Source organism: Macaca thibetana, chromosome 17, assembly GCF_024542745.1.
Source record: "Macaca thibetana thibetana isolate TM-01 chromosome 17, ASM2454274v1, whole genome shotgun sequence".
NCBI classification, from domain to species: domain Eukaryota; kingdom Metazoa; phylum Chordata; class Mammalia; order Primates; family Cercopithecidae; genus Macaca; species Macaca thibetana.
The window spans coordinates 39293993-39320585 of NC_065594.1; the positions used below are offsets into that span (position 1 = coordinate 39293993).

At 37.2% G+C, this 26593-nt stretch overlaps 1 long non-coding RNA gene across 1 annotated transcript; it reads left to right on the forward strand.

Moving 5' to 3' along the window:
* Positions 1–1497: 1497 nt before the first annotated feature.
* LOC126940565 (uncharacterized) lies at positions 1498–25792 on the forward strand. Its single transcript, XR_007720807.1, has 5 exons — positions 1498–1587; positions 15051–15204; positions 20785–20876; positions 23933–24084; positions 25760–25792. It is a non-coding gene; the product is annotated as an uncharacterized LOC126940565 (long non-coding RNA).
* Positions 25793–26593: the final 801 nt, after the last annotated feature.

A 26593-nucleotide genomic window follows, 5' to 3' on the forward strand; every position in this document is an offset into this window, starting at 1 on the left:
GCTACAGGTCCCCTGATGGCAAGCACAAGCCTCAGCACTGAGGGAGAATCCAGTGGGCAGCCACCAAACACCCAGAGATATGCCTAGGTGTGGAGCTGGGAAACCTCCTCAGCTTCAAGTTCTTTGCATGGGGATGGCCTAAATTCCCAATCTAGGAGAGTGGGTGCTCTAGATGCCTGAAAATCTGCCTGGCCATGTAGTGGAGAGGTGCCCCCTGGCACCAGGATCTCTGCATAAGAAAGGCGGGACAGCTGAAGCTGCTGTTCCAGGTGAGTGGTTCCTCCAAATACTTGGAGATCTGCCTAAGCATGGAGCAGAGAAGGCCCCCCTGCACCCAGATCTCTGCACAGGAATGATGTGGTGGCTCAGGCTGCCAATCTGGGCAACAGGTACTTTGAATGCTTGGAGATCTCCCCTGGTGTCGAGCAGAGAGGGATATCTGCACTACAATCTATGCCCAGAAAGGGTGGGGAAGCTCAGGTTGCTGATCCAGGCGGGTGGGTGCTTTGAATGCCTGGAGATCTATCTGCCTGGCATGAAATGGAGAGGTGCCCCCTATAAAGGATCTCTGTACAGGAAGGATAGGGTCAGGAATGCCAATAATTTGTGGTTTTGATCACCTTTACATAATTCCATACTTAAAGATGTTTATTTGTTAATGTCCTTTTCTTTAAGTTTTATCTGATTCAGGCCACTATTTCATGTGAGTGGTTGTTCCACATGCCTGGCGATCTGCCTCCATGTGGAGAAGAGACAGTCCCAGTGCACCATGATCTATGCACAGGAAGGGTTGGGTGGCTCAGGTTGCTGATCCAGGTAAGAGAGTGCTTTGAATTCCTGGAGATCTGCCTGGGCATGGAGCAGAAGAGCCCTGCTGCACCCTGGTCTATGTCCATGACGGGTGGTATGGCTCAGGCTGCTGGTCTACCTGGTTTTCTGCCTGAGGGTGAAGAAAAGATAACCCTGCTACACAATCTCAGAGGAGCAGACTGGGGCACCCAGCAATGACACGTGAAGATCAGGTCCAGGTTGCTAAGCTGGTCCTGGCTATAAGTCTTGTTTGTCATCCAGGAGAAACTGCAGCTGTAGCAGCTCTGCTCCTGCTCCAGGCCTACAATGGTTGAGAACACAGTTCCGATAGCTACTGCTCAGGCACTTTCCACAAATCTGACTGTGGAGGGTCCGGGTGCTTTGAATGCCTGAGATCTATCTGCCTGGCATGAAATGGTGCCCCTCTAAAGGAATCTCTGTACAGGAAGATTAGGAAGGATAGTGGTTGGTGATCTGCTCCATGTGGAGATACCTTGCTTGCTCTGGATTAGATGCTCCAATCTCTGGCCCAAGACTAAAATGCCCCTGCAACCACACTGCCAAGTTATCAAAGAATGGCAGTATTTGTATGTGCCCAGATTAAAAATGGCATCCTACATTTTTAATGCAGTGTTCCAGGTCTGGGAAAATGCGTGCAGCTATTCCTGGTGTCTTTCCTTCAAAGCATCTCCAAGCCTGTCCACAAGTTAGCTCCAGGGCTTGGGAGAAATAAAGTGCTCTCCCTCAGCCTGGGCTGCTCAGATCCTCAGTGGAAAGGTGAGTCACAGAGGGACGCTCTCTGCCTTCCTTGCATACTGAAGCTTCACTCTTATCAGCTAGTTGCAATCACAGGGGCTATTTGCTGTTGTTCTCTGCTGCAGGATCTAAGATGTCCTTCATGATTGTGGTAGATTCCCATTTTCCTTTTTAAATTAAAGCTCATAGATTTGATTTTTATGCACTATTTTGCTATTTCCAAGTGGTAGAGGCATGCTAAAAATGTCTAATCCACTATGTTGGAAAGAAGGACCCAATTTTCCTTCCTTATTCTTATCATGCAATTCTCTCTCTGAATAATGTGTCTCCAGCAAATTGCCTGGTCTGATAGTAAATTGAAATCAAATTTCTGGGAATTTGAGAGTCTTCCATCTGCCCTCTAACTCTCACTCTCTCAAATATACCTCTTGACTATCTCTTGAATTAATCCTTTCTGGTCACTGTCATTGATCTGACTCAGGCTTCATTAACTTCTCCCAAATTCATATATTAGCTTCCTGACAAATCTTTCTGACTCCAATGCATAATCTGCTCCTAAAACACATACCTTATTATGTTGATCTCTTGCTCAAAGTATTCAGCAGATTAAAGTTAAAATTTATTTATATGCATTCACATTTCCAAGCTTTTACTCTTACAGTGTGCACAGCCTCCTGTTCAGTATCTTTTTATAAACTTCCAACTTCTATTTTGTGTGCTCCCACAGCTCTGAATTATCTGGAGTATGAAAAGTAAGGTGTGTCTGTTTGTCAAATTAAAGAACTTTTATGTGAGTCCTAAACTGTTCTCTGCTGTAGTGTCAGTCCCCCCACCCAGCTTATTCTGGATATGTTTGGAATAATGGATTAATTCCATTATCCATTCTATATTTCAGAGATGAATTAGACATAAATAAAAATGTGGAGCTCTTGAAACCTGAGGTTGATGGTGTTGGCTTCTATATTTCTACATTTGATAGCTGGGTACTGTTTCATTAGGGCCAGGGTAAAAGATAAAATTCCAATAAATTCATGGAAGCTTTGTGGTTGGTACCTAGAGAAGTACTGTGTGTAAGTCCTTCAGATTCTACAGTGAATAGCAACAAACACTTAAGAAGTGGGTGGATCAGTCCTTCAAATGAAGGATTTTGCTTTAATATGCTTATATCACTTACCTCCCATTATCACCCACAATCCTAATGTCAGATTTTTATTTTTGTATAAGTGAAGCACAAAAGAACTTTTTGAAAAAAATACATTTACAAAAGACCAAGGAAACAGCATTCCCACTATGTAAAGAAGAGTGAGTTTTTCATATTCTGTGAGCTCACACTTTGAGCATTCCATACTAACACACACACACACAAACACACACATCATGAAATCTAAGGAGGTTTGGAACAATGTTAAAAATCAAGGGTATGAGGTAACGCAGAGTGAAGGGAAGAATGTCAACCTACTTCTGAACAGACAGTGTAATCTTTCTGTGTAATAGTTGCATACCCTAGTAACTAAAGGATCTGATATAATGAGATTCAGCTGAGCTTTGGGAAATTTTATCAACCATTTGATTTCAAGTGATTTCATTCTATCCTTAACTTGCAGCACTGGGGTTTGATATTGAAATAGGAAGAGAACATTGAATCAGATTTTTTCCCTTGTACTTGCCATTTCAAATAACTTTACAATTATTATTGCCTTCCCAAGAAGTAGGTAGGATTAAAGTGCTTTGATTTTTTTATTGTTAGAGTGTGAGAAATCCTAACATGATAAATGACTTGGAGGTTAGAATAGAGCAAATCAGGACCAGAACAATGTTTAAAATTTATTGATTTCAAGGATTATAGTCGCTCAACTGATCTATTTTCAGTTTAGAAAATAGTGGGATGTTACACTTTGTAATACTAAGCACTGTATGGTTGAAGTTAAAGCCCAGTAAGGCTATTTTACCAGGAGTCAGGAATTTTGAGTCCTAATCCTTGCTACAACTCTTAATTTTAGTTAACACTAATATTTTCGGTATTCAGTTGTATTATTTGTAAAATAAAACAATTAAGATGAATTTGACTAGAGTGAGGAGACTGCTTCACATGACTTCCTAACCTTAGGGTTTTTCAGTCAATGTTTCTTATTGAGGTATAAAAGACCATGTTCCAGAGATGGCACCTCACAGAGACATGAAATTTTAATATTCATATTCTTCTCAATGAAACTTTTATTTAAATAGGCAAAATAGACAATCTCTTTTACAAAGGGGACACTGGGGCACTCAGTGGAGTGCCTTTTTTCAATACCACAGCGACTCACTTCCATTCATAATGCCTTCTTTTATGAACCTGCTGGGGAATAGTTTTTTAGTTTATTAATATTATTAAATAACCACTGTCTTTAAAGTCATAATTTCTCAAACATATTGCTTTGTTTCCATGCAAAATTAAGTATCAAATTTTAGGACAGAATTATAAATTCCAAATGAAAATATTTCTACAAAGTTAACAACAAAACTCTGATTATTGATATTAGCTGATTCATCAAACATTTACTATTCTAGGTTGAATTTATATATATGTGTGTATGTATATGTGTGTGTGTGTGTATATATGTGTATATATGTGTATGTATATATATAAATTCATTTAATTCTCATAACAGTTCTTTGAGGTAGGTTCCATTCATCTCATCTCCACTGCTGAAGAAACAAATGCATTCTGAGTTTAGTAATCTGTCTGTGATCGATCAGCTAGTTATGGCCAGAGCCAGGATTTGGAAAGCTGGTTTCAAAATCCAAATTCTTGACTAGTTTACTAAATTGTTGGACCGTATTTACTAAATTGTTGGACCGTATTCCAAATACAACTGGCATTCTAAGCCATGTTAATATGGGCATATAACTTATAGAAAGGAACAGAAATGTAGAATATACACATTGTGCTTTAGAAGCTTATTATATGAATGTGCAGAGGAAGATTATATTTAGGGCAAATGCATACGAAGGGTGGGACTCTCAATGGTTTGCGATTCACAGCAAGAATTGAGTTTTATATCTATCTTTGTTTGCCTAAAGCAAACTGAAATTCCATTTTGCTTTTATTTTCTTTAAGAGCCAACTACTTTACACATATAAAATTCCAACTGAATAGCAAAGCAGCATCTAGATTTGATAGCTGTCTTCCTCTGTAAAAAGAAAAGAATGAGAATCAATCTAGCTATTGCGTCGTAGGAATTACTTCCATGAAGAAGCCTTCCATGATTCTCCTAGTCTGAGCCATATAGCCCTCTGCCTCCATGGCAACTCACACTTTCTTCTGCCTTGACCCTGCACAGGGTCCTGTAATCACCTGTGAGCTCGTCTGTCTTCTTCACTGGCCTGACAGACCTTTCAAGATCAAGGATTTTCTTATCCATCTTTGCAGCTTTCTGCCCCGCAGATGCTTTGTACTTAATAGACATTCAGTAGGCATTTGCTGAAGTAAAATAAAGGTGTCTTCAAACTAGCTTGGGAAATAATTCTGGAGAGAGAATACTTCATTTTTTTTATTCTACCCACGTCTGACTTTTAGTTCTTCTATGGAGTACCTATTTTATGCAAGCAAATACTTGTTCTCTATCTACCTATTATGTTTACATATTGTAGCTATTTAACATGTATTGTTGATTGAATTACATTGGAATAGGTCCTTTAGATGTATTAGAGAATTGGAAGTAGTTTAGTCTGTTTAGGCTAGGCTGTGTTTGGTAACAAACCAACCTCTAAATTTCAGTGTCTTAACACATAACGGTTATTTCTTAGTCATGTAGAATGGTCCAGTGGTGACTCTCCAGATCCAGTGGTGACTCTCAACAGCAGCTCTTTCTAAATGGCAACTGCAAGTTTCAGGCCTCTGGCAGCTTGTAGCTCTGCCATGGAAAACAGGAGGCTTCCAGGTCACCATGGCAGGAAAAGAGAGAGCTGGGCACTGGCTCCCAAATGCTTTGGTCTGAAAATGACACACTTTGCTTCTGCTCACAGCCCTTTGGCAAGAACTAGTCACCTGGTGTTGTCTACTGCAGGGGGGCAGGGGAGTGTGGGAGAGAACAGTAAATAGCCTGCCTGGAGGTAGAGAGAGTGAAGTAGGGTCTAACCATCAATACTGACATTTAGTTTTAGGTCTGATGCATTCATTTTTAAAAATAGAAGTTAATTTTAAAAAATAGTTAATACATTATTTCATACAAATTCATATAAAGATCAGAATACTGCCCCACCCCCTTTATTGACAGGACCCAAATTAATAAGTGGTTTTAAAAAAAGTTAGCAAATAAGAGAAACATCAATAATTTTTTCAGCCCAAGACCTTTTCTTTAAAGATAATATTAATAAATCAATTGATAATAACCTTATTAATAGCCCCCAGTGAAGTTTCTGTCCAAGCAGAGATTCCTGACCTCTCTGATTTTCAAAGTCCTGAGAGAGTTAGGCAAAAAGAGGCATATCCATGGGTAAGTGCTTTCAAAATAACTTGGTCACTGCTTCTCCCTTGAGGTGACCTGCCTTCCTTTTTTGTACGTGAGAAAATTGCCAGTAAAAACGACTGATTGAAGCTTTAACTTTCTCATTTGGAGTGCTGAGAGGTGAGGTTCCTTAACTCTTGAATACAAATATTAAAGCAGAAAGCCCACAAAAAGTTCTTCTGACACAGTGTAAGATATCAAGATGAAAGAATTGATAAGCTCTAATTCTTTTTATTTGTTGTATCTTCTATCAATTATGTAGTGGGTCTGGAATGGCCTAAGCCTTGCAATATCAAGCTTTTCTAGAGATAGATTCTAATCTGCATGCTTACGGTTAAAGGAATCATTGTAATATGGCAAATGACCAAGAAAGCACCCTCAGCCTGTTTCTTCAGGAGTGTCAGAGTTCTCAGGACATCATGGAGAAGCACAGGTATGGGTTCATCAAGTCATTTAACTTCCTAGAGCACATGGATGAATTATATTTCCAAGATCTCAGTGGGATTATGTCTCTGAATTGTGAGCAGCGATGGCAATTAGGAGAGGATGTGTTTAAGAATTCCCTTTTCTCCATAGCCTCATCAGCATCTGTTGTTTTTTGACTTTTTATTAACAGCCATTCTGACTGTGTGAGATAGTATTGCAGGAACAGAAAACCAAACACTGGACGTTCTCACTTATAAGTGGGAGCTAATCACTGAGCACACATGGACATAAATGTGGGAACAACTGACACTGTGGACTACTAAAGGTTGCAGTGGGGGATGGGTCAAAAAACTACATATCAGGTACTATGTTTACTGCTTGAGTGATGTGATTCATACTCCAAACCTCAGCATTATGCAATATTCCCATCTAACAAATCTGTACATGTACCCTCTGTATCTAAAATAAAAGTTCGAATAAATTGTAAACAATAAAAACAAAGAGAAGATGTGCATTTTCCATCTCTCTTTCTCCGACTGGTACTGCAGTAAATAAAGGAGTTGGCGAATGGAAGCTATCTGGATCCTTGAGTCACCTTGTGGAGGAGTCACAGGCAGCAGAACCTCCTGGCCTCCCTCAGACGCTGATGTCAATGAGAAATAGCCTCTGTTATATTAAGGCACTGGAATTTCAGGATTGATCCCAATATAGTATAGCCTAGCCTGCCTACTACAGGCACAATACATGCATACAGACCATGCAAGTGCCAAAAATTCGAAGGGTGCAAGAGACCCCACAATCCCCTCTGCCAGAGGCAAACATTATTATTAATTTCTTTTGTAACTTTTAGAGGTGTATTATGTACTAACATCAAAATGGTAATAATTGTGATGATGGCAGCAACCGCTTAAGCACTTACCCTACCCTATTATTTAAGGTAACACTAACTGCTCTAACAATTGACCCTAAAAGGTGGTATTATTCAAACTCAGAAGAAGGTGATCTAAATCAGCAATATGTGTGTGTGGTGAGGGGGTGCTCTGGCCCCCCAGTGAGTCATTTGAGTGCACTGACTGATGGGGGCCTTGCCATCCTCGGGATGTGGCTTCCAAGACCATGCTGGGCATCAGTATCTAGCTGGAAAAAGAAATAGCATAGAAGATGGCAACTGAGAGGCTTTTATAGGCCTGGCTTGCCAGTCATCGGCTAGAATTCATTCACACGCCGTATCTTCCCATAAGGAAGGCTGGCAAATGTGGTCAAGGGTGTGCCAGGAAGAAGACAACTAGCAGGCTTGTTTAATTTTTACAGCAGCTCTATGACCAGAGACTGCTATGATACTCACTTTACAGGTGAGTAAACTGAGTAGCCAAAAAATTTATTTGCTAAAGATCTACTTGAAAGTGGCAGAGTCTGGAAGTGAACCCGAATAGTCTTGCCAGGGCTGGGCTTAATCACACTCCACAACATCCTTTCTTTACACAATGCAGTATATGACATGCACTGTGCTCCACTTTCTTTTCGCCTTAAGAATATTTAGTGGAGATGCTCAATTCTAGTACAGTTGACCTTCCATATCCAATAGGGATAAGTTCCAAGACTCCCAGTGGAAGCCTGAAACTGTGGATAGTACAGAATACTGTATGTGTTATGCACAAATTTCTTTTTCTTTCTTCACAATGTCGTAGATTTGTTCTTACCATGTATCTTAGCAACTGCAGCATTTTTTTTTCTTATTAAGTTGAGGGCTTTCCCCTTTTTACTGAAAGGAAGCACTTTATGACTTCTTTTTGGCACATCTGGTTAGCCGGTATTCCTGCTCTTACACTTTGGTGCCATTATTACGTAAAATAAGGTTTACTTGAACACAAGCACTGCGATATCAAGACAGTTGATTTGATAGCCCAGAGGGTTTCTAACTGCCTAGTGGGCAGGGAGCATTAACAGTGTGGATACTCTGGACAAAGGGATGATTCATGTCCCGGGCGGAAGAGGGACTGTGCAAGGTTTCACAATGCTTCTCAGAATGCTTTGTGATTTAAGAATTAGAAACTGTTTATTTCTGCAACTTTCTATGTAATGTTTTCAGATCATGGTTGGCTATAGGTAGCTGAATCTGCAGAAAGCAAAACTGTGGACAAGTGGGGACTGTTGTACACATAAGGCTGTTTCTTGATGGCTATTTATTACTCAATTATATAAATAAATAATAATTAACTACTCTTCATGACTATTATATTGTTTCTATCTTCCACCATTATAAACTGTATAACAGAGAATATCATTTTCACATATGTGAGTACATGAAGACAAATAATTTTCACACATGTGAAATTACATGAAGACAAATTTTTAGAATTAAAATTGCTTGGATAAATGGTATATGTGTAATTACTTTTGATAGACATTTTTAAATTTCCTTTTAACATGAGATCATTTTTTACAAAAAAAGTACCATTTATACACCTATGAACAAAGTATGTGAATACATTTCCCTATATTCACACCACACAGGTTTTCAGCTTTTTTGTTTTTTGTTAAATCGTAAGTAAAAATGGAATTTGATAGTCTTATTTTTTATTCTCTTAATAGAACAGAAGTTTGAGGAGTCCAGCTCCTGCTTAAAAACCTTTGTGCGATTTTTCAGACCTGACCATAGGCAATTGAAACGCTTTGCCTGGCAGGCCTCCTGGAGGAAGCTACCCTCCCCACACAGACTCGGTGCACAGCCCCTGCACTGCAGCCTCTGTGAGGACTTGCAGTTAAGGACCCAGGAACCCTCGGCCTGCCATGCCCTTAAGCATAGCTGCCTTTCCAGCTCAGCCTCTTTCATTCAGAAGCCTCTTTATCTAGGGCCTTTCGCTGAGACGTTCCTCACGTGTCTCTGTTGATATCTCCTTTTGGGCAAGCAGGGTATGGGGAGATTTGAAGACACTTTTCTCCACTCTGACGCAGTACTACAGTACCCAGTACTTTTCCATACTTCATCATTGCGCTCCTTGAGCTCCGGGTCTGTCAAGTTGCAGGAGCCTTTTGCTTGGGGCTTCCTCTGTGCTGATCCACTTTCCTCTGACACTGTTCCATGGAAGGAGATGAGCAGGAGGAGACAGTGTTTTCTCTGGCGTAGTCTCTTTGCAGGAAGTAATTGAAAGCTCCGCTGTAACTTTCATTTTGGCTTATTTTTTTCATTGGCTACCCTGACATCTGGCAGCTGAGCTGCGCTCCTGACGATGTTAACATGTCTACATATATATAAATTTATTGCAGCTTTTATGACTTTTTAGTGATAGTTCATATCTTTTGCTTACTGTTCTTTTGGGATATTATTCAATATTTTCTTTTTTATTTAAAAATATTAAGAAAATTAATAATTTACCTATATGTTATATTTTTGTTTGGCTAATTTTTCATTTGTCTTTTCATTTTAGTTATAGTGTATTTTTTTCTATGAATTAAATTCAACCACAATTTTTAAGAATTTATTATTATTAATCCAGTCTGTCACTGATGGACATTTGGGTTGATTCCAAGTCTTTGCTATTGTGAATAGTGCCACAAGAAATGTACATGTGCATGTGTCTTTATAGCAGCATGACTTATAATCCTTTGGGTATACCCCCAGTAATGGGATGACTGGGTCAAATGGTATTTCTAGTTCTAGATCCTTGAGGAATTCCCACACTGTTTTCCACAATGGTTGAACTAGTTTACAGTCCCACCAACAGTGTAAAAGTGTTCCTATTTCTCCACATCCTCTCCAGCACCTGTTGTTTCCTGATTTTTTTTTTTTAATTTATTTATTATTATTATACTTTAAGTTGTAGGGTACATGTGCATAAGAAAATGTGGCACATATACACCATGGAATTCTATGCAGCCATAAAAGAGGATGAGTTTGTGTCCTTTGTAGGGACATGGATGCAGCTGGAAACCATCATTCTCAGCAAACTTTTGCAAGAACAGAAAACCAAACACCGCATGTTCTCACTCATAGGTGGGAACTGAACAATGAGAACACTTGGACACAGAAAGGGGAGCATCACACACCGGGTCCTATTGTGGGGAGGGGTGGGGGAGAGGGATAGCATTAGGAGATATACCTAATGTAAATGATGAGTTAATGGGTTGCAGCACACCAACATAGCACATGTATGCATATGTAACAAACCTGCACATTGTGCACGTGTACCCTAGAACTTAAAGTAAAAAAAAAAAGAAAGAAAAAAAAAATGTATTTGATGAGTGAAAAAAAAAAAAGAATTTATTATTATTATAAGAATGCCTGGTTTTCTTTTTTGGGTCAGGTTAAGAAAAAGTTTTTTTTTTTCACTGAGATTATAAGACATCTGTATCTGTATTTTCTTTGTACAATTAAACCTTTGTGTTATTTGCAATTTTGTTGTAAAAAGGGTAAGATAATTCAATTGCAGTTTTCTTTATGGCTATTCAGTTATCCTAACATCATTTAGTGAGTAATTTGTTTTCCTCCATTCTTATAAAACATCCCCTTTTTGATATAAAGAATTCCTATATGTACTTGAGTTTATTTCTAGTTAGTCCATAGATCTGTATATTTACATTTTATTACTGCAGATTTAAGTTTAGTATGGATTTAAACATGTTTTGTTCTCATTGTAGAAATTTCTTTTATTTAAAAATATCTTGGCTGATATATTTTTATACAGGTGTTTTAAAAATCGACTTGAAGTTAATAAGAAATTCTATTTTTCTAGAGATCACATTCATATGTTTCATATTCATATATGTATATACATATGTATATACACACGTATGCATGTATACACAATGCACATATGTATGCATGTATAAACATAAGCACATACACATGCATGTATGTATATATACGTGAATAAATATATATAAATATAAATAAATGTATATATAAATAAATGTATATATATGAATGAATAAATATACATATGCATGGATGTATATATACATGCATGTATGTTTATACATATGTATATACATATGTATAAACATACATGCATGTACACACATGTACGTACACACATGTACACACATACATTATATGTATACATGTATAAACATAAACATAGGGAGAATTGTTTCTTTTTACCCAAGAACAAGTTATACTTTTATTTGGGTCTTCCCTTTAGTTTCTTCAGGTGCATTTAGAAGTATTCATCTAAATTTCTTTTTAAGCTTATAGGACATTTGATTATTTTTATTTTTTACTGTTTTCTTTTTCTTTTGTAGTTTGTTCTATAGCTTCTAATTGCTTGTTATTTTATATATATATATATATATATATATATATATATATGTTTACTCATTTTGTATATCAGTTTTATTCCCAGTCACATTAAAATGATTAAGAGGCTGTGAGTTTGGTGGGAAAGATCTCACAGGCCAGCACTAGACCACCTGGTTTTGAATCCCAGCCTTGACACATTCTGGTTGTTATTGTGATGATTAAAGGGAATTCATGAAACATGCTTAGAATAGTGCTTAATCAATTTAATCATTATCTCACATAGCAGTATAAAAGTTTTCCTTGCTTCAGAAAAAGAATTTTGGTGCTTTCCTGTTTCTACACTTGGAAAAAGTTTAAATAGAAGCTTCTCTTTTTGTTAATATAAATAAGACACATTTCCTCCCCTTCAGGGGAACTGTGTTGTTCTTCACCACCTCATTTGAATCTCTAAATCTTTTTTGATAAAAGAATAATTAGAGTATATTCATAAATGAATCTACTACTCAGTCTAAAAAAGCATCTAAGCCAACATTTAAATCCAATTCCTCCTACTCTACAGACAACAATCAAGATTTAAACATTAAAACATGTTAGCACAGTAAAAGAAAAGCTTCAGGGACTTCTTTATTTGAAAATACATGCTCTTTTAACAAAAAAAATTTACTCTTCCACATTTATTGATTAATGGAATCTTTTCCTGTAATACACTTCAGTATAAAATGTATACAGTGTACTTTACACTTAAGTCCAATTTATGGAATGTTCCAAAGAAAGCAAAAGAAGAACAAAAATAGTACTATTGATTTTCACCCTTTGCTTTTGTGTCTTCCTTTGTATCTTTTCTCCGTCATGCTCTTTCATAGTTCTGACCTTTAGAATATCTGGCCTGGGTTACTATCAACCTTGTAAAATGGTTTCTTGGACTCTAGTTTTGTTCCTTCTCCACACAACCACTAGAGCAATATATTGCAAATTTGATCATGTTTCCCCTTCTACAAAAGTTAGAGCTCATAAGGGTGGCCTCACAGCTCTCCTTCATTAAACTTCTTTCCAGTCTGAAATCTTGCTGGAATTCTCTATCAATACCAAATGCTCAAGGTTGTCTTGAGCATACAAAGTACCTTTTCATCTTGAGTTTGGCCTCTTCACTGCCATACCCCATTTGCCTTCCTCTCACTTCTTTTTTTTTTTTTTTTTTTTTTAAACCTGGCTCACAATTTATTTTCTCCAGCAAGCTCTCTTTTTACTACTGAGCCCCTAAGCATTTGGGTGCTCCTCTACAATGCTCCCATCATAACTTCTCCATGTCTTCCTCTCTCAGAGCACTTACAAATGTTCATCCTCATGTGCCTGCAATGTCTTAGGATGCTGGTATCTTGGACTTGTGACCATATCTCTATCTTAATATTGCCAGTACCTTGCATTTGCTTCATACACAGGAGGTTCTCCAAAGATACTGGTTCAGTGAAAGAATAAACAAATGCTACCCATTCCCCCTGGCCATCTTTTTAAAAAGTCTGTTAGGAAAGTATTTTTTATTGGGAAAATTTTGAGAAGATTAAGCCAAACACCTAAATCCAGGAGTCCTGACTATTAATTCCAGTTCTGTCTTTAACTCACTCTGAAGCCCTGGCCTATCTCTGCAGGTCTGTGGATACATAAGTCTCCAGGTAGATTCGGGGCCTATATTAGCACAGTATTGAGGTAAAATCAAGCTTCTTAAATCTCAGATTTTGGAAACTCAACCCTGCCTTACCTCACAGCTGACCCATCCTTACCCTCATAATCCCTCCTTTAACATTGTTTTCCTGGACATTTCCATTACAATTTTTGAGCAACTGACTTAACATAGAAGATGTGGTAGGCTTATATCTGGAAATGTGTAGATAAGTTCAAAACTGGTATTAAGTCACATACACACTGATTCCCCTTGCATTAGCTCTGTGGCTAGCCTGCCTCCTTTCCCAGATGTTAAGGATAAAGCACTGGTTGGTAATTAGTGAAGGAAAGGAAAAGTTGCCCCTTTAGCAAAATAATATTGAAGAGGTATGCCAGCGGGGGGGTTATCTTTCCCACCACAGGGTTGTTTGGTTGTTTTTTGGGTATTTGGTGGTCTCCAAGGCCAGGCCACCATGGAAAGTCCAGAGCACCCCTTCTGCCTAAGCAGTGAGAGACCTGGAGGGAGAAAGGACTGATTGAACATCCTTTCTGAAGACCATCTAAAAGAGAAGAAGAGGCATAGGACTGGAGCAAATGACTCGGGGTAGGGGGCAGGGAAAAGTCTGGAGGAGGGAGTCTCTTCATCAAGGGTGAGCTTGCAGGCCCCATGCCATAAATAGGATTGTGACTTCTTTGCAGGGAGTCCCTAGATCTCCGTTCCCCTTGTAGGCTCTGTATTGCTTAACTTGCAGTAAATAACCACCTGAACATTTTAAAAGATTCTATATGTATTCTTCATGACTTAAAGAGGAGGTAGATGCCCTTTTCTTTCCCTTCTCCAGCTGATGTCTAGATTACTTCAGAATGGAAGGCAGGATGGTGAAACACCCTGCATGGGACCCCATCACACCATAGTAGACAGACTGTTCTTGTTGCTGTCATGCCATTGCTCTCTTCTCTCTTCTACGATAAGAGGTTTCATGCCTGGGTAACACAATGGGCACCAGCAGAAGACTAGCAACCACGGCATGATTTTTTTTTTGAGACACTGTCCTGCTCTATCACCCAGACTGGAGTGCAGTGGCGTGATCTCAGCTCATTGCAACCTCTACCTCCTGGATTCAAGTGATTCTCCAGGTTTAGCCTCCCGAGTAGACGGGATTACAGGAACGCACTACCACCCCCAGCTAATTTTTTGTATTTTTAGTAGAGATGGTGTTTCACCATGTTGACCAGGCTGGTCTCAAACTCCTGGCGTCAAGTGATCCACCCGCCTCGGCTTCCCAAAGTGCTGGGATTACAAGCGTGAGCCGCAGCACCCAGCCCATAGCATCGTTTTGATTCAACTTAAGAAATTAGCTACCTCTTCTCCCATCTTCTTCCTATGTTAAGCATTTGCAGTTGCTTCAGGCTTTAAAATTGTTATTTCATTAAATTATACTTTCATGTATTGTTATAGGATGTATAACAATATATTGCCATGCCAAAGCTATTTTATTGTTATATAAGTTAGGAATATATAAAGAAAAAAAAAAGATAAAATCCTCTGGAACCCTCAATTCCAGCTTCTTGTTTTTTACATGAGATGAGGGAACATTGAGGCTAATTTTTTTCTTTGTCAATTTAAAGTAAAATTTTCCTAGGACAGTTTTTCTATTTCTTGATCATAGGATCTACAGTGGCTACAATAACCAAGTGCTACAAAAAAATGCTGTGACAAGGCATCTGAACAACAGAGATTTGAGGGAAACAAAGCACTTTCGACAAAGGTCCTGCTGCTTGTCTTCAGCTCGGTACCAATTAGAGCTTCACTGGAGGTGAAAAGTGAGTGTCTGAGAATCTTAATTCAGCCTTTTTTGATGTTTAAACAGAATCTACACACAACTTCTACCATCTTCCAACTGCCATGAATCTGTTGTTACTTTCTATTTTCCCTTTTTTTGATGTTGCTTTTAGCTAATGAATATCTTAAAGCAAACACCTTTGTAATTACCACCCAGGCCGAGAGATAGAACTTTGCCAGCCACCCCAAAAGCACCTTGGTGAGGCTTGTTTCCATTATAATCACTCCTATCAGAGTAAACACCATCCTGGCTTCTATAGTAATGGCTTCCTTGCATTTTATTTTTTCAGTTTTGTCACCCATGAGTGTGCACTTGCACATTATATTTTAGTTTTTTCCATTTTAAAAATTGGTGTTTTTAGATTCTCTTTTAATCTACTCATCCCCTCCCTCCGCCCATCATCTTATCCCTTTTTTACCCCTTACCATTTACTCATTTAAAGACCCAGACAGTCCTAACTGTCAGATTCCTATTGTTTGGATTTTGTTAATTGTGTATTCTTGGCTAAGTTATCCTGTTCTTTTCTCCTATTTCCTGAAAAATGGTAGCACTGTTCAGAGGGTTAATCAGACTCATTTTGGCATTTTGGCAAGACTATAGGAGACATGTAGTATCTTATTGTCCCTGTTTTTGTTGGCAAACATTAATATCTAATATATTGATCCATCAACTCATTGAACAGAGGGCAGTACCAAATAACAATAATCTATTATTTAAAAAATTATTAGCTGGAGTTTAAAAATAGATACTTTCCTTCATCTATTATTTGGTTACCCAGTGATATAGCCATGTAGGAACGGCAGAATAAATGCTTGATTCTTTCTCTTTATTTACCATCCTCTGAAGGTGATCAATTATTTTTTGATAAATATTAATGAATAGATTTATTCACATTTGTTGATTTCAATCCATTGGCAATTATCGTCCTTATAGATGCTAAATTTTTCCATCTTTGGCCATTGGAAATCTCATAAAGTTGGCTTGCCTTATTGACATGTTTCTAGTAGTCATGACTTACTTTTTGACAAGGTATTTCAGGCTCACCTTGTACATATTCTGCCCCAGACATGGAAGCAGACATTTCTCCAGGAAGCCCTTGGTTCTTTTAACAGAAAGAGGCAATTCAAAACCACAGTCTTGTTGCTAATAATGCTATTCTAATCTGAGTATTCCTCCTTTTGTTGTTTCTGAATGGTTATAGACAGCGTTTTTGGTTATAGACAACATTTGTGTCTCCTTAGAATTGATATGTTGAAATCCTATCCCTGAAGGTGATAGTATTAGGAAGTGATGCCTTTGGGAGGTGATTAGGTCACCCTAATCATTTAGGAGGGGAAGCCCTCATAAACAGGATTAGTGGCCTTAGAAAAGAGGCCCCAGGAGTACCCTAACCCCTTTCACCATGTGAAGACTTAGTGAGAGGATGGTTTTCTATGAACCAGGAAGCAGACCCTCATGAGACACTGAATCTGCCTTGATTTTGGACTTTTCAGCCTCCAGAATTGTGTGAAACAAATTTCTTTGTTCACAAGCCACCTAGTTAACAGTGTTTTGTTACAGCAGCCCAAACAGCCTAAGACAAGTAGTGTTCAAAAGCTGGTGGCTTGCTTTCTGAGACTTCTTTCTTCTATGTCCTTCCTTTACCTTTCATGTGGACATTGACTTTCCATCATCTCTTTTCTTTGTCCCATTCACTTTTTATTTTATTTTTTTAAAAAAGGACACTATATTAGTCTATTCTCACACTGCTAATAAAGATACAACCGAGACTGGGTAATTATAAAGGAAGGAGGTTTAATTGATTCACCGTTCCACATGGCTGGGGAGGCCTCACAATCATGGGGGAAGGAAAGGAGGAGCAAAGGCATGTCTTACATGGCAGCAGGCAAGAGGGTATGTGCAGGGGAACTCCTGTTTATAAAACCATCAGATTTCATCAGTCTTATTCAGTGCCATGGGAGCAGTATGGGGGAAACCACCCCCATGATTCAACTGTCTCCACCTGGCCCCACCATTGACACATGGGGATTATTACAATTCAAGGTGAGATTTGGGTGGGGACACAGCTAAACCATATCAGACACATAATAATTGTACATATTTTTTGGATAGTGATATTTCCATACATATAATGTATAGTGATCAGATCAGAGTAATTAGCACATCCTTCATCTGCAACATTTAACGTATAACATTGTTGGATGATTCTAGCTAAAAATAACATATAGTTTCAAATAGTTAGGAGGGTAATACTAGAGTCATCCAATGGTATTATAGGACATTAGAGATTATTCCTCCTACCTAACTGTAATTTTGTATACTTTAACACATCTCTGCCTCTCTCCCCCTTCCCCTTCCCCTTCTCAGCCTCTAGGATCCTCTGTTCTACTTTATACTTCTATGAGAGCAACTTTTTTTTTTTTTTTAACTTCAACATATGAGTAAGAACATATAGTATTTAACTTTCTGTTCCTGGTTTATTTCACTTAACATAATGTCCTCCAGTTCCATCCATTTTGCAACCAATGACAGAATTTCATTCTTTTTTATGGCTAAATAATATTCCATTGTGTATATACCACATTTTCCTTATCCATTCATCTGTTGTTGGACACCTAGGTTGATTCTATATCTTGGCTATTATGAAAAATGCTGCAGTAAAAATGGGGATGCAGATGTCTTTTTGATATTCTGATTTCTTTTCTTTGGATGAATGCCCAGTAATGGTATTGCTGGATCATGTGGTAGTACTATTTCTTTTTTCTTTTTTTTGAGATAGAGTCTTGCTCTGTTGCCCAGGCTAGAGTGCAGTGGTGCAATCTTGGCTCACTGCAACCTCCGCCTCCTGGGTTCAAGCAATTCTCCTGCCTCAGACTCCTGAGTAGGTGGGATTACAGGTGTGCACCACCACACCAGGCTAATTTTTGTATTTTTAGCAGAGATGGTCATGTTGGTCAGGATAGTCTCGGACTCCTGACCTTGTGATCCGCCCACCTCGGCCTCCCAAAGTGCTGGGATTACAGACATAAGCCGCTGCACCCAGCCTTATTTGAAGTTTTTTGAAGAACCTCCCTACTGTTCTCTATGGTGCCTATACTTGTTCAAGTTCCCAACAACAGTGTATAACAGTTCCGTTTTCTCGACATTCTTACCAAAATTTATTATTATTTTTAAATAACAGCCATACTAACTGGGATGAGATGATATCTTCTTGTGTTTTTGGTTTGCATTGCCCTGATGATTAGTTATGTTGAGTATTTTTTTTTTTTTGTCATTTGTCTTTTGAGAAATGTCTATTCAGATTGCTTCCTAATTTTTAAATTGAATTTTCTTTTCTTGACTTGCTTGCTTGCTTGCTTCCTTGCTTGCTTTTTTGTTTTTAAGATGTTTGGGTTTCTTATATATTCTGGATATTGATCCTCTGTCAAATGAATGATTTACAAATACTTTCTCCCATTCTGTAGGTTGTTTCTTCACCCTGTTGACTATTTCCTTTGCTATGCAGAAGTTTTTAGTTTGATATAATCTCATTTGTTTGTTTTTGCTTTTGTTGCCTGTGCTTCTTTGGTCTTATTCATAGAATCTTTTCCCAGAGCAATGTCCTAAGTATTTTCCTTTTTTTTTTTTTCTAGTAGTTTTAACATTTCGGTTTTTTACATTTAGGTCTTTGCTCTCTTTTGAGTTGAGTTTTGTAAAGCGTGAGAGGTGGGATCTAGTTTCATTTTTCAGTTTCTTAAAGTCTAGATTGCTCTGCAGTCTAGATTTCCAGTTCCTTCAGTTCCTAATGCAGTTTTCTTATATACTCCTGTTATTAGTTTGGGCAAAATCCCTCCTAGTTTCAGATACTGTTTTCTAATGTACTTGTCATGATATCCAGTGAACATCTGTTGGCTATTACTGGTGTCTTTTTTGCTTGGGACCCTCAGACATCCTGTTTCCCTTTACTTTCTTCTGCACATACACTGATACCGTATAGATCTTACAGTTATTGGTGAATTGTCTCCAGTTGCTTTATTATTTGGGGTTTGTGTGGATGCCCTTTTCACTTAGCTTGTTATAAATACTATCCATTTTTTTTCTATGCTGTCTAGCTACCTTATACAAATATTTAAAGACATCCAAAAACTATGTGGTCATTATTTTTCCAGAATTTTTAATTTTTTCTTATAGACTGACACTAGAGAAATAGCTTTACTATATTTTCTTCTTCACCACTAGGCATTTTAGATTTTCTTGTGTGAGTTCACTAGTTAGTTTTATGACTAATATAACTTATGTTCAGTTGATGTGTAATCATAGCATAAGTGATCATACTGTCACTTGAAAATAAAATTTGAAAATAGTCACAGGGTCATCATCAGCCACACTACTATTACATGTCATCCTTTATTTTATTTCATTTTCCTTTTCTATATTCTCTCTTTCTGTAGATAGTACCCTTTCAGGATTATATGCATCTTTCAATATTTTGTAGCTTTCTTGGAGCCAGCTTATAAAGAACTACTGATGTCCTTCTTTTTTTTTTTTTGGTACATTTATCCTTTATTTAGAATGACAAAATCTTAAACATATCTTTCAATACTGTCTTTTTTTTTTTCACACAGATACACTATATATCAGTAATCTGGACACCAAGTTATTTACAGCTATTATTTAGTACCATAATAAGTAGTAATTTAAATACAAGGTAAAATCACCACATTGTCTTGACTACTGATGTCCTTCTTGTACTCCTCCCTAACTCGGCCCACGTCTGTCTTAATATAGAAGGGTAAGATGCCTCATGATATAAAATAGTGACCTTATTTAATTAGTCTTGTCAAAGGTAAATAAACAAAATTAGTTTGGCCCATGAACATAAACATCCATTTGTTCTGCTTTAACCTCCACTTTAAATTTTAACTTTAGTCATTAAATGTTTGGGGCTAGGTAGGAGAATTATGGCCAAAGGAACTATAGGAGGAAAGTTGTTTCTCTTAGTTTCTGTAAGTAACCTGACAAGGAGACTTGTTGCTTAATCAGCACCTAATATGTTCATTTGGAATGCTCCAATGCTCAATTTTATTAGACATCTACAAAACAAAGCTTGTTTCCCCCCTGCATTGCAATTAGTGTAATTGGAGTTTATGTGTGAAGTATCATATATCTATTGTGTGGTGGTTTTTTAGAGTAACAAGGATACTGAATTACCTTGCTAAGATTGCTAGTTTCAATAATTAGTTTATGGAGAATATTTAATAATACTTCACACTAGGAAATTAAAGTTCCAATCAAAATAGCATTCAGTTATCCAGAGCAAGAATATGTTCTTGCTTATATTCTGCCCTCTCCTCAGAGCTGACTACACATGATGTTTATACCTAAAATGAAAAACAGAGCATAGCAAGATTATAAGATGAGTTTTTTTGTCCTGAGAGACTAACAAGAGTAAGTGTCATGCCATGCTAGGCCAGGGAACAAAATTGTAAATATAGGGAGGAGAAACAGGTTTTCAAGTTTATATTGCTGCTATCTTATGGGGATCAGCTTCTGTTGTTACCATAATGTGTTATGTTGAAAGGGGCAGGCAGGGTTGCTGAGTGGCTGGTTGGAGAGTCCCTGAGAGATTACTCAAGAAACTCAGTTGCAACACAGGGTGGAGCAGCCTCTCAGGTGAAAATAAATTCACAGCACGTGGTTATCTGCCTGGGAGTACTTGTCATTCACTGCATAGTTCATCTCTATGGAGAACCTGAGTATTTCTTTGTCAAATAAGAAACTGCAAAATGGCAAGTGTTGTATTTCGTACAGACCAGCCCTGAGTTTTCTCCAGTTTTCTAAACCTGATGTAAATGGCGGAGTCTGTAGATGGTGGCGAGAAACTGTTTTGGCCTTTTAGGACATCACATTTTTCAGCTATAGTTAAAGTTCATCTGAAATGGCTCCTGTTATTCCAGACCAACTGTTAATTGATATGCTCAGTCTATTTTCTCTTTACCCCCAAGCACCACTATTGATCACAAGCTAAATTGGATCAAGTTGCTATGTGTAACATATTGCCAGCTCTGTGAGTAGACTTTTTTTCCAGTCTTGGTGCCCTTAATTATACTCAACCAAATTACAGTTTAAGGAAATTCACATAAAGTTCGAGTTCATATGTAGATTTCTTGCCATTGTGAATTTCAGAGAGACAAGTGCTTTGTAAGGATATGCATGTAATACAGGTGAGTGGGTAGTAGAAGATACTATAGAGGCAGTTAGTGGTATGTATTGTATAGAGAAGTGAGAAGTTTCCTGTATTTTTTCATTCTGTCTAATATGAGAGATGTAGTATAAGAAGTTTCAATGACAACTTTCAGTCTGTTCCTAGAAAAGGTTAAATCTTAGTTATTAATACTTTTACCACTTGCTATGAGAAATATTTTAGCCCAGGCTGCTTCTCTGACAACTTACATTGTTTTTCTGCTTTGTCCCATAGTAGAGGCAGCTGTGTAATTTCGGTAGCTTTTTCCATGAGAAATGATTTTCATTAAACATAGACAGAATTAGTTACAACTTCCACTTGGAAGGTTAAGACCTAGTGCTCTATTTAGTCTTTTTGAAAGAGCTTAGGCACTAATTTATTTCTAACCGGTGCATTTCCTCTGGATTACTGACCGCTTTGAAAGAGTTCAAGTTGTTTCATTAAGTCCGTTCAGTCCTCTTGAAACTGCCAGTAAAAAGACTAGGACGCAGAGGATGTTGTCATTAACACCTTTCAAAAATGTCTTTGTAAAACTTTTAAATTTGACTTCCAGAACTATGAGTTTCTACTGTGACTATAGATCAGATTCCTTTTTTTTTTTTTTTTTGAAGAAAATGAATAAGATCATGTTTATGACGCACATCTTCTAAGAAGGAGATTCATGGCTATATTAAACACAGTTCTGGACCTATTTTTTTCCATGGATTTAAACTACAAATCCTCTCAAAATTATATTCCACTCCAGGAAATAACTGATTTCTACCATCAGTTTCTGGTTTCCTAGGCATTTGAACTAGTAGTCACACAGAATGGGCAACTTGTATTGTTAATTGAATTGTAACACTTGGATGGCTCCCAGGCGATGTCACAAATAATATTTATTTTCAAAATTACTTAGCAAAAAGCAAAAGCACACAAAACATATTCTTCAGTGATCTTTGCATCCCTTTCAATATGTGTCTCAGAGGTAACTTTTAGGTAGCTTGAGATTGGCAGCATGGGGCAGCAGCCAGACCTGGTCCCAAGCTTCCTTAGAATGCATATCTCCGATGAGAAAATGTGTGGTGAAGACATTGAGCTGTCAAACAAAATATTTCTGCCTCCCTGTACCCCTCACCTTACATGTTGTAGAGCTGTTGGTAGTAAGTGGTTGTTCAGTTAGGGACCACATTTTCTAGGACCCCCTTGCAATTAGATGCAGCCATAGATTGGATTTTAGCAAATGGAATGTGATTTGAAGCGCTGCGCATCACTTTCAAGTCTGGCTCATAAAAGCCTACTCTTCCCCAGGCTCTGTTTCCTACCAGTTGGTTGGTATGAGGATAACAATGGGATGAACTAGCAGGCTTTGTGGTGAATATGGCAGAATTCATGTAATCCTGGGTTTCTGTGGCTTCGTGGAAGGGCTACCTCTCCTGTTCTCCTGCTCAGTATTATTTGATAAACAAGAAACAAATTTTAATTATGTTGGGTCTTGGAAATGTTTGGTTTTATTAGTCATGGCAGCTAGGGCTTCTCTAATAAAGCATCTAAATTCACCCAAGCATTATACATATGCCAAACCTAATAACTGAATTAAAGGCAGGGACAAGGCTGGCAAAGGAGGATAAAGAGGTTGTTTTGGGTCCTAAATTGCTGAAGGTATCCCATGGAAGGCAGATACATTTAATTCATTTTATTTTCAAGATAAGAAAAGCTATCGCAAACTAATTGTAGAGTTGGAACCAGGGTAAGATTCAAACACATTCACTCTCCCTTTCACTCACCAAGTGCCCCCTATGTGTAAAAGCTGTCCTACACATTAGGGTTAACTCAGTAAAAAAGAGGGACCAAAAAATTTCAGGCTATCTCTTATCATTCCTGCTTCTACTCATCTTTAGTTGCAGTTGTCATAAATCAGTAAAATCCCACTGTTGTTTGCTCTTATAATTTTAGTTCTTTATGAATGTTAAGTTGGCTTAGTTAGGGACCTTTCTGGAGGTGAAGGGAATAGTCTACCTGGATTTCTTTAGTCTTGTCTACTAATTCTAGCTTGGTTCTGACAGCAGAACAAATGGGAATATGTATGAGGCTATAAAATAACTGATGTTAGAATGTGCAGAATTCAACGTTTAGAAGGAATTGCATTTCAATACAAGATAAAATTTCCAGATTACCTTGAGAATTGGGGCCATTACTGTCTGTTATATTGAAAGAATTCCAAAATGCTAAATTGCCTGACAAATTGTGGTGTTTTATGTGCTGTATTGATATTAGAGTGTTTGTTTTGCTTCAATGGGTACTTAATTATTTGTTTCTTCTTGACAGTGTGCTAGAATTAATTCATAGCATTTTGAAGCTGCTTTAAACATCCTCTTGAGGGCAAGGGCTGGCTCGGGTAAACCTAGTGCCTCATATGAATGTTTTGCCCTCGGTTTAAATATATTAAATTAGACTCATGAATTACTTTTAAAAAGAGACAAATTATAGCTTTTTTATCCTAAAGGAGATTTTTAGGAATGCAAGATGAAAAGAGCTAAATAAAACTATAGGAAATGGAGACTGTTATCGGCATCTAGCTTAGGATGGAGAGCCAAGCATGGCTCTCAGGTGCAACTCACATGGAGATGTGGCTCTCAGGTACAAGGTACCACTCAGGTACACTTCTTTATCCATTAGCAATTAACAATTATTTCCTACACAGAACAAAAGTTGTAGCCAAAGGTCCTTTCCTTCGAAAATAAAGAAGGCACAGAATGAGTTTACTTAAAGGTTTTATAAATCCTTAGTTTGTAAAAATTCTCTATTAGTAGTAGCCTATAGATAGGTGCGAGTTAATATAACATTTACATATTAATTAACATAACAATGATAAGCTCTTTAGTAAGTACAACAACTCAGAAAATTAACCATTAATGTTCTTTATTTGGTACCGAAAGTCCAAAATTTTGTTTTCCTTTTACCTGGAAGGTAACTGAGAATATCAGACAAAATAATTTTGAAAAAATATTCATGAGAGTGTTTTTTTTTCCATGCAGAAAATGGAGGTCTAAGTATAGTAACAATTTAGTTACATAGTTACTTCCACTTCCAGAGATGTGATCCCTTACTATGTAAATTATGTTTTCTAACAAAAATGACACAGATGGGGTCAGATTTCATGGTTAGAAATTAGAAAGCTTAAATGAAATCCCATTCTTTCATGGAATTATGTTAGCAATTTTGGAAGGTAATAGTGGTCTTACTAATTCATTTTTTGATGAACTCTTAAGATGCATTTAAATATGATTCTCATATTGATACTTGCCTTTTTACTAGAGGTTTCAGTAGAGGATAGTTTTGTGGAAAAACATCTGTCTGAATAAGCCATCCTGTGATTTTTCTAAAGTGGGTAATCAGGAGACACTTGGAAAGGAAAGAAAAGGAAAGAATAGGTACTCCTGCATTCATATGGGGCATGAGTGTTTTCTTTTCCCGTTATAATAGCAGCAGAAACAAGCTGGTTATAGGTCAAAGAGAATAACAGAAAAATGTTACAAAATTGAAGCAAAAATTTAGCCTTTTCTTCATGTACCTTAGAAATGCCAGTATTCTATATATTTTATCGTGATAACAATGGCGGTGCCAATGATTATCCATGGAACTGGACCAATGATTCCCCCTGTGTGCTCCATTTTCCTACCTTGTTCATCTGTGAGAGGTGGATTTGGACAACATATTGAGAGTATCCAAACGTAGCCCTTTCTGTGTTTGGAGGAATTAATTTTATATTAGTTCTGTAGTTTTATATGTCGTTGAAAAGAATATCTTTTGAAAACAGAGAGTCCATTCAGCAATCTAGCATCTGTGTTTGGTGGCCATGAAGGCCTAACCATTGCCATTTCAGGGAGAAAGTCCAGGGGACAGGGGGACGGGGAAAGAAAAGAAAAAGCAAGCACATACACTGCATATTCGAATCGGTACCTCAAATTCATGATGCTAACTTACGCGATATTTTTCTGGTTTGAAAGTTCTTATTGTAAGGAAATAAACACAAAACTTGTCAAATAAGATAGTATTAAAATACTAAAAATTAGTATTAAACTGAAATAAATAATTTTAGACTAAAACACTATTTTAGTGAGACTAGTCATGTTTTGCTTAGAGTGAATGTAATTTCTTAAATGTTCATAAGAAAGCTAGTGACTTTTTATATATTTCTCAATCATAAATTTGAGAAGAAAATCAGTTTTATCTTCTAGTGTTATGTAGAAATTAGGCAACAGGATTTTGATAAATAGGATAAGTAGTTTTTTAATAATAAATTTTGACAAGTTTTCAAATGTTCTTTCAGTTTCAGATGTTGCAAGAAAAGCAAAAAAAAAAAAAAAAAAAAAAAACAAAAACAAAAACCAAAAAACAAAAAAACAAAACAAAAAAAACAACAACACAGTGTGAAAAATAGTGATGTGAATCTGAAAATTGCTATAGGAGTAATTCTCAAAAAAAGTTAATGTAATTGAATTCATTCTGACATGCCACATTTATATATACGGAGGCATTTTGTTTTTAAAAGAAAATAAGAATGTGATATTCTTAACATAATAAATTCCATAATGCTTTATCTTAATAAGCAATTATCTATAATAAACAATCTTCCACTATCATGGGCATTGGACTATGAACATTTATTTTGGTTACAGATCTCTGTAAAGAAAGTTATTAAGTCATAATGCATCAAAGGAGCTTGATTTGTTTGCAAGGTGCAATTGGGGTAGGTATATGAGTATATTACTTTTATTGCATTCACATTTCTCAAGCGCTGATTTGATGCATTTTTCCTATGGGTTATTCTCTTAGGAGCTATACAGACATCTGGACTGTGAAAAATGTCTAAGTAACAACAAGGCAAACATTTTTACTTACATAATTCTTATATCAAACATGCCTGTTGACAGAAAGGAAGAAGCTTTATCATAAAGGGAAAGTTTTGTTAAAGTAAAAAATTGCAGCAGTATCTTAGAGTACCACAGCAGCTCCTCTTCTTCATAGTCACCAATGAATTTCTCCAGTGATATGGTCTGTGTCAGACGAACTTTTCATATGGAAAACATCTCAGAATTTACCTTCTTCTAGTGTGGTCCGTCCACCTCTCATTTTCTGCTGGTCATTTGTCACTTTGCCCTTT